Source organism: Xenopus tropicalis, chromosome 2, assembly GCF_000004195.4.
Source record: "Xenopus tropicalis strain Nigerian chromosome 2, UCB_Xtro_10.0, whole genome shotgun sequence".
NCBI classification, from domain to species: Eukaryota; Metazoa; Chordata; class Amphibia; order Anura; family Pipidae; genus Xenopus; species Xenopus tropicalis.
Window position 1 is genome coordinate 160,914,382 of NC_030678.2, and position 13,799 is coordinate 160,928,180.

Below are 13,799 nucleotides of genomic sequence, written 5' to 3' on the forward strand. Positions count from 1 at the left end.
ACCTTGTACAAATTCTCCTGCTGAGACATCAATAACGAGCCTCTGGCTCAGGGCAAGATTCTGTTAGGGGTGAAATATCTTCCGAGGCGGAGATTTGTATTTTTCATTTGGCAATAGGGGAGATGGCGGGGCGCTGTATCCTAATTGCACTCATTATTTCTACCTCCGCCGGATTCAATTCCCTTTCATTTGCGCTGGTCCTTTGTAGAATAAAATAAAAAAAAATGTTTGCTTTTATTCTATCAGGTTACCCTGCTCTGCTGTGTTTTACCCTCCGTAACTGAGATAAAAAGATATCCCTGCCCTTTGCGCAAATTATTACTAAATATTTAACAACTAGGCGTTCGCTCACTCTGTATCCATACAGTTTTGCATTTATATAGCTCTACTTGTATACGCGCTGCCATAAATCCAATACAGGTATGGGATCCCTTATCCGGAAACCCGTTATCCAGAATGTTCTGAATTAGGGAAAGGCCATCTTCCATAGACTCCATTCTAAGCAAATAATTCTAATTTTTAAAAATTATTTCCTTTTTCTCTGTAATAATAAAACAGTACCTGTACTTGATCCCAACTAAGATATAATTACCCCTTATTGGGGCAGAACAATCCTATTGGGTTTATTTCATGGTTAAATGATTCCCTTTTCTCTGTAATAATAAAACAGTACCTGTACTTGATCCCAACTAAGATATAATTACCCCTTATTGGGGGCAGAACAGCCCTATTGGGTTTATTTAATGGTTAAATGATTCCCTTTTCTCTGTAATAATAAAACAGTACCTGTACTTGATCCCAACTAAGATATAATTACCCCTTATTGGGGGCAGAACAGCCCTATTGGGTTTATTTCATGGTTAAATGATTCCCTTTTCTCTGTAATAATAAAACAGTACCTGTACTTGATCCCAACTAAGATATAATTACCCCTTATTGGGGGCAGAACAGCCCTATTGGGTTTATTTAATGGTTACAGAGAAAAGGGAATCATTTAACCATGAAATAAACCCAATAGGGCTGTTCTGCCCCCAATAAGGGGTAATTATATCTTAGTTGGGATCAAGTACAGGTACTGTTTTATTATTACAGAGAAAAGGGAATCATTTAACCATTAAATAAACCCAATAGGGCTGTTCTGCCCCCAATAAGGGGTAATTATATCTTAGTTGGGATCAAGTACAGGTACTGTTTTATTATTACAGAGAAAAAGGAAATCATTTTCAAACATCAGAATTAATATCTTATAATGGAGTCTATGGGGGATGGGCTTTCCGTAATTCGGAACTTTCTGGATAACGGGTTTCCAGATAACGGATCCCCTACCTGTACCAGAGCATTTCAAGCACTTAAGAAAAAGTTAGATATAGTTCAGTCTTTTCTGTAGGAGATTTCACACAGCGTGAACTGACATGTAAGTCAATTAAATGCAGATTGAATTCATATGCTCTGCTCAGCCATGTTGCCCAGTCTGTCGCGCCGTCATGTAGCGAATCTTGATACAGTTCTGTTATAATTACTAATACATGATGCATTCTGTTTATTTAACAGAAAACATTATAGTTGCATTGAATAATAAAAAGAGAGCACATTGGGGGGAAAAGCAGAAAAGCAGATGTTTCTCCATGAAACATTATTGAGTATTAATACACACACGTACCAGGCTGTGTACCCCAGGGCGCTTAGCACCCGTATGTAATATACATGTATACAATAAATGCACATAGAATCTAAATTGAGCATTAATCTTTATTAAAATACATTTAAACAGATGTAAACATTGATGTGTCGAAAAATATTTACACACAGTTAATTTGTGATATTTCCCCTTTCACCTATTCCATGCAGTAGATTGTACAGTCTCTAGGGTTGTAATGAAAAAAAACAGTACAGGTATAGGACCCATTATCCAGAATGCCAAGGGTATTCCGGATAAGTGGTCTTTCTGTAATTTGGATCTCCATACCTTAAGTCTACTAAGAAAACAAAAACATGAATTAAACCCAATAGGGCTGTTCTGCCCCCAATAAGGGGTAATTATATCTTAGTTGGGATCAAGTACAGGTACTGTTTTATTATTACAGAGAAAAGGGAATCATTTAACCATTAAATAAACCCAATAGGACTGTTCTGCCCCCAATAAGGGGTAATTATATCTTAGTTGGGATCAAGTACAGGTACTGTTTTATTATTACAGAGAAAAGGGAATCATTTAACCATTAAATAAACCCAATTGGGCTGTTCTGCCCCCAATAAGGGGTAATTATATCTTAGTTGGGATCAAGTACAGGTACTGTTTTATTATTACAGAGAAAAGGGAATCATTTAACCATGAAATAAACCCAATAGGGCTGTTCTGCCCCAATAAGGGGTAATTATATCTTAGTTGGGATCAAGTACAGGTACTGTTTTATTATTACAGAGAAAAGGGAATCATTTAACCATGAAATAAACCCAATAGGGCTGTTCTGCCCCAATAAGGGGTAATTATATCTTAGTTGGGATCAAGTACAGGTACTGTTTTATTATTACAGAGAAAAGGGAATCATTTAACCATTAAATAAACCCAATAGGGCTGTTCTGCCCCCAATAAGGGGTAATTATATCTTAGTTGGGATCAAGTACAGGTACTGTTTTATTATTACAGAGAAAAGGGAATCATTTAACCATTAAATAAACCCAATAGGACTGTTCTGCCCCCAATAAGGGGTAATTATATCTAAGTTGAGATCAAGTACAGGTACTGTTTTATTATTACAGAGAAAAGGGAATCATTTAACCATTAAATAAACCCAATAGGGCTGTTCTGCCCCCAATAAGGGGTAATTATATCTTAGTTGGGATCAAGTACAGGTACTGTTTTATTATTACAGAGAAAAGGGAATCATTTAACCATTAAATAAACCCAATAGGGCTGTTCTGCCCCCAATAAGGGGTAATTATATCTTAGTTGGGATCAAGTACAGGTACTGTTTTATTATTACAGAGAAAAGGGAATCATTTCAACATGAAATAAATTTTATTAAAATGGAGTCTATGGGAAACAGGCTTTACATAATTCGGAGCTTTCTGGATAACAGGTTTCCAGATAACAGATCCCATACCTGTACCTCTGTGCTTCTAGGTTAGACAGGGCTTCTTTTGCCATGAAGTATTGTGGGAACCGAACCAAAGGTGACAGCGTCCAACTGGAGCTACCTTCCTCAGGGGTCCCAAATCTCCTCCCCCCTCATTATCTGCTCCATGTTTACCTCTTTGGAGTCAGAGCGGGTTAAAAAAGGGGGCAACATCTCTACTGCAGAGATCACTGTTGCTATTTTCAAATGGAAATTCGACTTTTAAAGAAGAAATATAACCCCAAACAATGTGGGTCTCTATAAATATATATTGCATGAAGCTTATTTGTGAAACTCTTCTTAATTAATCTTAATTAACCATTTTCATGAAGATATGATTTTTCAATAGTATGAATTAGGTAATCAATAGAAAATTGCCATTTTAAGTCCCAAGGGCCGTCCCCTGGGATCACATGATCAGAGATTGTAATTGTGCCCCCCCTTTCTCTAGTAGAGTATAGCGGAGGACCGCATTGGTAAGCCATGCCTGACAAATACCTCAAAATGCACACCTGCGATTGTGTTCATTTTGAACCATGGGGTGAAATTGTGGTAGGTAGTGATGGGCAAAATGTTTTGTCAGGCATGGATTTGCGAAAATTCGCTGCGCGTCCAAAAATTGTCGTTCGCATCAAAAGACTAGCCGTGGGCAAGTGACAAAAGAATAGCCGCGGGCGACAAAAGAATAGCCACGTGACAAAAGAATAGCCGCGGACAACAAAAGAATATCCGCAGGCAACAAAAGAAAAGTTGTGCAACAAATGAATAGCCACGGACTAGTGACAAAAGAATAGCCGTGGGCGACAAAAGAATAGCCACGTGACAAAAGAATAGCCACGGGTGACAAAAGAATAGCCTCATGACAAAAGAATAGCCGCGGGCGACAAAAGAATAGCCACGTGACAAAAAAAGCCACAGGTGACAAAAGAATAGCCGCGGGTGACAAAAGAATAGCCGCGGGCGACAAAAGAGTAGCCACACAACAAAAGAATAGCCGCACGGCAAAAGAATAGCCGTGGGCGACAAAAGAATAGCCGCGGGTGACAAAAGAATAGCCTCGCGACAAAAGAATAGCCGCGGGTGACAAAAGAATAGCCGCGGGCGACAAAATAGTAGCCGCACTACAAAATAATAGCTGTGGGCGACAATTTTTTTTGACGTGCAACATTTTCGCCGTTTCACAAATTTATCGCTGTTTTGCGAATCTTTTGAAAGATTTGCAAATTTTTCGGCAAAGCGAAACGGGACAGATTCGCTCATCACTAGTGGTAGGTATTGGAATAGTGGGGAAAAAACTGCATTGTAGGTAAAATATAGCAAATTGTGTCCCATATTGCAGTTTGCGCACTGCATTTTTAGTCATTCCAGCAAATCTCGTAATGAGAGTTAACATGCGAAGGGAATTGCTTTTGCCGCTTTTGCTTCTTTTATCCTGATTATGTTTATTGTGGGTATTTGTTTGCACAAATCTGTGCGCGCTGATGATGATGAAGGGTTTCAAGATGTTCTTTGTTACGTATGCCTATTTCTGCCGGCGGTCCCTAAAATCATTACGAACCAATGATCTGTTGCTGTATCAGCGGTTGTGAAGATCTCAAAGGCAGGAACAGAAAGAAAATGACAGAGTTTCTGTCTGAATTAATTAGGAAAGGAACGAGTTATTATGCATGCCTAATTAGTGCATCAGATTTAATTACATACAGGATATAACATACACTATTTGTAAGGATGCCTCGTCTTCCAACAGTCCTACCTCGTATAAGAAGAAAAATGTTTAGAAATAACACAGTTATTCTTAATTATTACCTTTACACATCAGCGGGACCGACCACACTGCTTGCACTTCCCGGGGTACAGAGTTAAAGCAACAAGGCTAAACAAGTTGTGTTGCTGAAGGTGGCCATGCACGTTACCATCTTTCCTCCACTAACGTTCAGGGCTTAAAGTCAGATATGGAGTTGGAAACAATAGGAATTCTACCCCTATCTGACAATTCAGTCCTAAACCCTTGCCTTTGCTTGGGCGCCTTCAACGGCACCCAATCAAAATTTTCTGTCCTGCCCGATCAATGAGACGACCGATATCCAAGGCTTTCATGATATTGGTCGCCTCGTCAATCCTCCATACACGCACCGAATATCATATGAAACCTCGTTTTGTAAAATAATATTGGTGCATGTATGTCCAGCTTAAGCAATGAATACTTAGGGACTAGTGATGAGCGAATTGTTTCGGCAGGCATGGATTTGCAGAGAATTTTTCGCATTTCGCCAATGGCGAATTGTTTTGCGAAAATTCGCAGCGGAAAAAATCATTGCACAAAATGTTTTTGTCGCGCGTCAGATTGGGCGTGGCCATGTCAAAATGGGCGCGGTCACATAAAAATGGGCGTAGTTGTGTAAAAATGGGCGCAGGCGCATAAAAAAAAAAACACAGGCGCCAAAAAAAAAATAGTGTGTGACAAAAAACACACGGAAGACAAAAAAAAAGTGCATGACAAATGCATTTCGCAAATTTTTGCACCGTTTCGCGAATTTTATGGCGACGTGAAACGGGACAGATTCGCTCATCACTATTAGGGACTTAGTTCCTTGCTATCGTCTAAGTCAGCAGTTCTCAACCTGTGGGTCGGGACCCCTTTGGGGCTCGAACGGTCCTTTCACAGGGGTGGCCTAAGACCATCAGAAAACACATATTTCCGATGGTCTTAGGAATAATTTCATGGTTGGGGGTCACCACAAAATGAGGAATAGTGATGAGCGAATCTGTCCAGTTTCGCTTCGCTGAAAAATTTGAAACAATGGAAAATTTTGCCTATTCTTTTGATGACCGCGACTATTCTTTTGACGTGCGACTATTCTTTGACGCCGCAACTATTCTTTTGACGCCACTACTATTTATTTTGACACCGCGACTATTCTTTTGACACCGCGACTATTTATTTTGACACCGCAACAATTCTTTTGACGCCACAACAATTCTTTTGATGCCCGTGACAATTTTTGGACCCCCTTTAAATTTTTCTGTGGCTATTTTTTTTCATCCATTTTTCGTGAAACAATCTGCCAATGGCGAAATGCGGAAATTCGTTGCGAATCTATGCCTGGTGAAACATTTCGCCCATCATTAATGAGGAACTGTATTAAAGAGTCCCTGCATTAGGAAGGTTGAGAAAGACTGGACCAAGTGCTCTTCTTCAAGGAACCCACAAAAATGCATCTGTGAGTTCCCATCATGCAAAAGATGAACCCAACTAGGGGGATGATTAAACCACCCCATTCCACCTCCGTAGGTTCTCTATAATTTAGGAAGCTCATTACAACCAAAGGCTTATATAACTCTGTGGGAGTCATGATACCAGTGAGATCTTCACCAGTGGCATTTCCAGTCTCTACCTTCAGCAAAGATGATTCTTGCACTAATACCCACAGTTCTTCACTAGAGGGTCATCTGCTAAATTGGCTAGTTGTGCTAATCTACTGATTATCTATAAGCCAGTTTCACTCTAAAGTGGCATTGGATGTGCAGATTTTTCTTGTCCATTGTGTTGTGGTTCCTCGAAAAGAAACCTTGGGTCCTTTATCGGTTGTTGGGAAGTCAAAGCTTTCCCCCACATTCTCACCATTCTCCCTCAGCAGCCAGCCTCCTAAGAGCTGAACTTGACACAAAGCCATACTTGGCAACAGCCTGGCGTGAATTATTGCATCAATAAAAAAAAATTCATCCCACTCAAATCTTCTCTATGGTTCTTCTTTGTTTTATGAAAAGGAATAAAGTAAAATCCCTCATAAAATACAATATTTATTACACCGCACTTATAGTTTTATGTGGCAACATTTATTTAACTTCTCAAAAAGAAATGGGCTATAACCATTCTTCAAAGGCTTACGAAATTATGGTGAGTATAACAAGGCCCTTGGAAGCTTTAGCTGACCAAACAGAAGTGTTGGCATATATATCGAATTAAACTCATTTTCAACTCTGGGATTTGAACCATTCTAGTATTAGTTAGGCAAAATACAAGGATTTATTTATAAAGCTTTGAATGAAAATAGTTTCAGGGGCCCATTTATCAAAGCACGATTTCCTCCAAATACAAAAAAATCACATCGTTTTTGTACCTTGTGTATTTTCGCCGTTTTTTTCGCTAATTTGCGCATGCCGAGTCGTGCTGAGTACGAAAGTTTGGAATTCATTCAAGCTTCGGTATCGTGACTTTCCTTGGGCCAGGTTGGAGCTGCTGAGTGCCATTGAGCCCTATGGGAGACTTTCCTTGGGCCAGGTTGGAGCTGCAGAGTGCCATTGAGCCCTATGGGAGACTTTCCTTGGGCCGGGTTGGAGCTGCAGAGTGCCATTGAGCCCTATGGGAGACTTTCCTTGGGCCGGGTTGGAGCTGCAGAGTGCCATTGAGCCCTATGGGAGACTTTCCTTGGGCCAGGTTGGAGCTGCAGAGTGCCATTGAGCCCTATGGGAGACTTTCCTTGGGCCGGGTTGGAGTTGCAGAGTGCCATTGAGCCCTATGGGAGACTTTCCTTGGGCCGGGTTGGAGCTGCAGAGTGCCATTGAGCCCTATGGGAGACTTTCCTTGGGCCAGGTTGGAGCTGCAGAGTGCCATTGAGCCCTATGGGAGACTTTCCTTGGGCCGGGTTGGAGCTGCTGAGCTGCAGAAATTATTGTATCTAATTTGAATTTTATCCATTTCGGGATTGAAACTCGTAGTTTGATCAGCCCCTGAGACTTTAATTTACCTCGACTGAAAAAATGCATTAGAATTTACACCCTTTACCTTTACTATTGGCAAATTTTTGACAGAGAAGGACCTTAGTCATTCTTCCCATTTCGAAAGCACTGGCAAGGTCCCATCTAGAATATGCCATTTTGATCTCTATATAAATAAAAATAGAGATAGTCCAAAGAAGCAACCAAGTACGGACTCCGATATGAACAAGGGACTATATTGCCTTTTTAACTTAAACCTAGCTTTTTTGTTAATAAAGCAATAGGCAAAAAGTATATTGAAGACTAAGAAACCCTCTTCATCTTCATGTTGAACCAAGGGGTATACAGGTAGGAGATCTATTATCCAAAATGCTTTCCAGATAAGGGCATCATTTGGATCACCATACTGTATCTTAAGTCTACTAAAAATCTTTTAAACATGAAATAAACCCAATAGGGCTGTTCTGCCCCCAATAAGGGGTAATTATATCTTAGTTGGGATCAAGTACAGGTACTGTTTTATTATTACAGAGAAAAGGGAATCATTTAACCATGAAATAAACCCAATAGGGCTGTTCTGCCCCAATAAGGGGTAATTATATCTTAGTTGGGATCAAGTACAGGTACTGTTTTATTATTACAGAGAAAAGGGAATCATTTAACCATGAAATAAACCCAATAGGGCTGTTCTGCCCCCAATAAGGGGTATTTATATCTTAGTTGGGATCAAGTACATTGTACTGTTTTATTAATACAGAGAAAAATAACATCATTTATTAAAATGAAAATGATTTTCTTAAAGGAAAACTATACCCCCAAACAATGTAGGTCTCTGTAAAAATATATTGCATAAACAATATATTGCATGTAAAACCCTGCTTCATCTAAATAAACCATTTCCATAAAAATATACTTTTTTAGTAGTATGTGCCATTGGGTAATCCTAAATAGAAAACTCCCATTTTAAGAATTAAGTGCCGCCCCCTGGGATAATTGGATTCACAGTGCACACAAACAAGCCAAGGCACACATACATGCTAGGCCCCATCAGCCAATTAATGGGCAAAGTTCTGCCTTTTACTCCCACACTACTTCCTGTTATAGTCAGAGCTGCATTACTTCCTGTCAGCTGATCTCTGAGGGAACACCCAGCCCATCACTAAATGGCGGCTCAAGGGAAAGGATGTAAAAGGACAATATTTACTGATATATATATTCCAGTTTGGTGAGATTCTTTAATAGGCCACTTAACATAATATAAACTATCTGTTGGTTAAGTATTCATTCTGGGGGTATAGTTTTCCTTTAAAATGGGCTGCATTAGAGATAGAGTTACCTTAATTCAGAGCTTTCTGAATAACGGGTTTCTGGCTAAAGAATCCCATACCTGTACAAATCTTTAATGTTATTATAAAAAATATACAATATGCCAAACACACCATATTTTTAAACCAAGGTCCCTTTTTAATAACTTTATTTCCTGGCCATCCCCTCATAGCATCTTAAACCATAGGGTATTCCCTCCTCCCCGCAGTGATGACAGAAGGAACACATAAACCTGCCTCTATAAAGCCTCCTCCCCTTCCCCCGCTCCTTGTCTTTTTCCTTCTGTCAAGCAGTGAAAGTTTTGTTACCAGACAGGGAGTTGTCTCACTCCTGTCTCTCTTCCTGTCTGATGCCACACCGCTCAGCCTCCAGAGGAGTGTCTCGGTGTTGGGGTCCCTGTGCGACCGTTAGTGGATTCATTGGAGTCCCCCCTTCCTACCTGGTGAGTGCAGGACTGGGCTCTCATTGTGCCGACGCGTGTTGCCTAGGTGACGGCGCGTGCGGCCGGGTGCAGGCGGTGACGTCATTATTCGGCGCCGCTTATTCAGCGTTACACGCTGCGCTCGGGGGTCCCGTTCCGTGCCTGTGCCTGCCGTGCGTCTGAGCCTATCTGCCTGAGGTACAGTGGTCTCTGTGTACAGAAGCAAGCTAACTACCAAAGAGAGAGTGGGAGTGAGGTTTTTAACCTGTACTATTTTGTTTCAGCATGTCGCTTACCCCTTAATGCCTGGAGAGTGCACAGTCCAGAGCCTGTCTGACTTGTTTCCAACCTGCTCTAAAGGAGAAAAAGTTTTGCAAGGACTGTATTGTAGAGTTTTTAAAACCTGCGGATTCTGAACCAGTACATACTAAGATTCCTATGGATTGTGACCCTGAGGATTCTGATAAAGTGGGTTCTGCCTCCAAGGATGTATTAGCCTGGATTAAACAGGCAGTTGCTGAAGGAATTAAACAGGCAGTTGCTGAAGGGATTAAACAGGCAACAGTCCCTAAAAGGCCTAGAGCTGTGTCTAGTAAGGATTTAGATGCAAGTAGTACATCTTCTTCAGCTAGAGATGATTTGGGAGTATGCTCCTCCTCTGAGGATGAGGATGAAGAGTCCTTTGGGTTTGATTACAAACTTGTCTCTACACTTATCAAAGCTATTAAACAGACTTTGTCTTTTCAAGATTCTGCAGCTTCCACATCCTCGGCAGTGCTTATCAATAAGAAAAAGAAATCTGTTTTTCCTTTACATCAGGAGATTAAAACGCTCATAGAAGCGGAATGGCAAAAGGCTACTAAGAAGGTTCCCACAGAGTCAAAATTTGCTAAAGTGTATTCTTTTCCGGAGGAGGTGTCTCAGAATTGGGATACTCTACCAGTTGTTGATGCTCCATTAGCTCGTCTTTCTAAAAAGACTGCATTACCCATTGATGATGTATCTTCCTTAAAGCATCCTATGGACCGGAGGATGGAAACCGATTTAAGAAGGCTCTTTTTAGCTACTGGTGCACTCTACAGACCCTCGGTAGCTCAGATATCAGTGGCCAAAGCCATGACTATCTGGTTAGAAAATTTAGAGATAGCTGTGGAGTCCAGAGCTTCAAGGGACTCTATGAAGGAGATTCTCACGGATCTAAAGATAGCAGCCAGTTTTTCTCTGGAAGCAGCGATTGATACCACTAAGCTTGTTGCCCGAACCACAGCACTGTCTATCTCAACTAGGAGAGCTCTTTGGCTAAGAAGCTGGTATGCAGACACAGCTTCAAAGAACACCCTCTGCAGACTTCCTTATGAAGGAGGGCGCTTATTTGGCAAGTCCTTAGATGAAATCATTACAAAATCATCTGGAGCAAAATCAACTTTCTCACCTCAAAGCAAGCGCTTCAAAGAAACTTTTAGACGATCACAGTCAGAAAGGTTTTCTAATAGGTGAAGAGAGGAAAATAGATCCTTTAGAGGAGGGAGAGAGTCCTTTCGATCCCAGAATTGGCGCTCAGGGCAATCCAATCTCTTTCAGTCCCGTAAGACCAGGTTCTCCAGATCCCCCAAAGCCCAAACTAAAACAGCATGAGATGGAGCCTGCTCAGCCTCACAAGGTAGGAGCCAGACTTCTTCAGTTCACAGAGGCCTGGGCAGGAATAACGAACGACTCCTGGGTTTTAGATATAATCCACAGGGGTTACATGATAGAATTTTCGTCAAAGCCTTTTCAGAATTATTTTTGCGAAACAAGAGTCCCAAAGGGCAGGGAGGCCCTTCAAACCATGGAAGACTATGTACAACAATTAATCTTAAAAAGAGCAGTAGTGACAGTTCCTACTCGAGCGGAGACAAAAGGATTCTATTCACCACTTTTTCTTGTAACAAAGAACACCGGAGATCTTCGCCCAGTTCTAGACTTGAGAAAGCTGAACAAGTTTGTGAGAGTTCAATCCTTCAGAATGGAGTCTCTAGCTACCATCAGGCCAATAATTGGCTGTGGAGACTGGTTAATTTCCATAGACCTCAAAGATGCGTATTTACATGTGCCAGTGGCTGTGCAGCATCAGCCCTTTCTGAGGTTTGCCTGGAAAACATTGCATCTTCAGTTCACATGTCTACCCTTCGGCCTCTCAACATCTCCCAGGACTTTTTCAAAGGTTCTGGTGGTGGTCATAGCGTGGCTCAGACAAGCAGGTCTGGAAATCTATCACTATTTGGACGACCTCCTTCTGGTGGCCAGATCCAGAGAACAGGCGATGAGAAATCGGGATCTAACGATAACCAAACTCAAGGAACTAGGTTGGTTGATAAACTACAAAAAGAGCAATCTTCTTCCTTCTCAAACTCTAATTTTTCTAGGGGCCCTGATAGATACAAAGAACAACATAATAAAGTTAAGCCACGAGAGAGTCTTGAAACTACAGATGGAAATTTCCAGAGTTTGTCTACAGCCCCACATCATTGCAAGACAAGCGATGAAAATATTAGGTCTAATGGCATCCTGCATTGGCCTAGTCAGGTGGGCCAGATGGAGGATGAGACCATTACAGTTCCAGTTCCTGAGCTTGTGGGACAAAGACCAGAGGAACTGGTCTCAATTTATTCTTCTACCTCGACGGGTAAGATCAAGCCTCCTATGGTGGGGAGAGGAAGAAAACTTGCTAAACGGCTTCCCACTCCTACAGCCAACCTGGGTCGAAGTCTACACGGACGCCTCGGCAGAAGGCTGGGGGGCCCATTGTCTTGGGCACTCAGTACAAGGTGTTTGGCATTCAAGCTCAGGACACATCCCTTCAAATGTACTGGAGCTAAGAGCTATAGAGCAGTCCCTAAGGGCCTTCAAAGATATTATTGCCGGTTCCGCAATAAAAGTAAGATCAGACAATGTGGCAGCTGTATCGTATGTAAGAAGGCAGGGTGGTACAAGGAGCCTAAACCTTCTTCGGGAGATAGAACCCATCATGTCATGGGCAGAAGAAAATCTACAAGATTTAACTGCTGTATATATTCCTGGAAAAGAAAACATTACGGCAGATTTTCTCTCCCGTCGTCCCTTAGATTACACAGAATGGGAGTTAAATCAAGATGTCTTCGATTTTGTCACTCGAAAATGGGGAACTCCAGCCATAGATCTAATGGCAACCCCACGAAACTCAAAGGTGACACGCTTCTTTTCAAGGGTTCCATACCCGCAAGCCGAGGCAGTGGATGCCCTAGCTCAGGATTGGGGGGAGGAACTCTCCTACATCTTTCCACCCCTTCCAATGATATTCCTAGTGCTTCGCAAAATAATGAAATCTGCAGCCAACGTGATAGCTATCCTACCAGACTGGCCACGTCGACCCTGGTACCCCCTTCTCAGGAGACTGATGTGTCAACCACCTCTTCATCTCAAAAACAGGCAGGACTTGCTTGTGCAGGGACCAGTGGTCCATCATCTCAATCTCAAGGCATGGAGGCTGAAAGGAGAGGACTTGTAAATTTGGGTGTTTCTACCAGAGTTGTCTCTACATTAATGAAAGCCAGAAAGGTGACTACTTCTTCCCAGTACTACAAAATCTGGGATCAATTTGTATGTAGAGCTCAACGATCTAAATATGACCCTTTTCAACCTTCTACTAATGACATCCTAGAGTTCTTGCAGTCAGGGCTCGATAGAGGATTGTCCTGGAGTTCCCTTCGGGTTCAAGTTTCAGCTTTATCTGCAGTTTTAAATATAAAATGGGCAGAGGATCCTCTGGTAGTTCGTTTCCTAGTGGCCGCTAAACGAATACATCCACCATTCAAAAATCGAGCTCCACCCTGGGATCTTCCCCTCGTGCTAAGGGCTCTGTCGAGGAAACCCTTTTCTCCCATGGAGAATATCTCCCTATGGCATCTTACTTTAAAAACGGCCTTACTGGTGGCTGTGACTTCAGCAAGACGAATCAGTGAATTAAGGGCACTTTCCTGTGAACCTCCATTTACAGTATTCTATCCTGAGAAGGCTGTCCTTAGAACCATGCCGGATTTTCTACCCAAGGTAGTGTCTTCTTTTCACCTCAATGAGCCTATAAATCTCCCATCTTTTCGCCCAGAATCCTCGCCTAGTAATGAAGAATTGTTCCGAAATCTGGATGTCAGGGACTGCCTGGAAACATATATAATCAGAACACAGCCCATAAGAGAAGC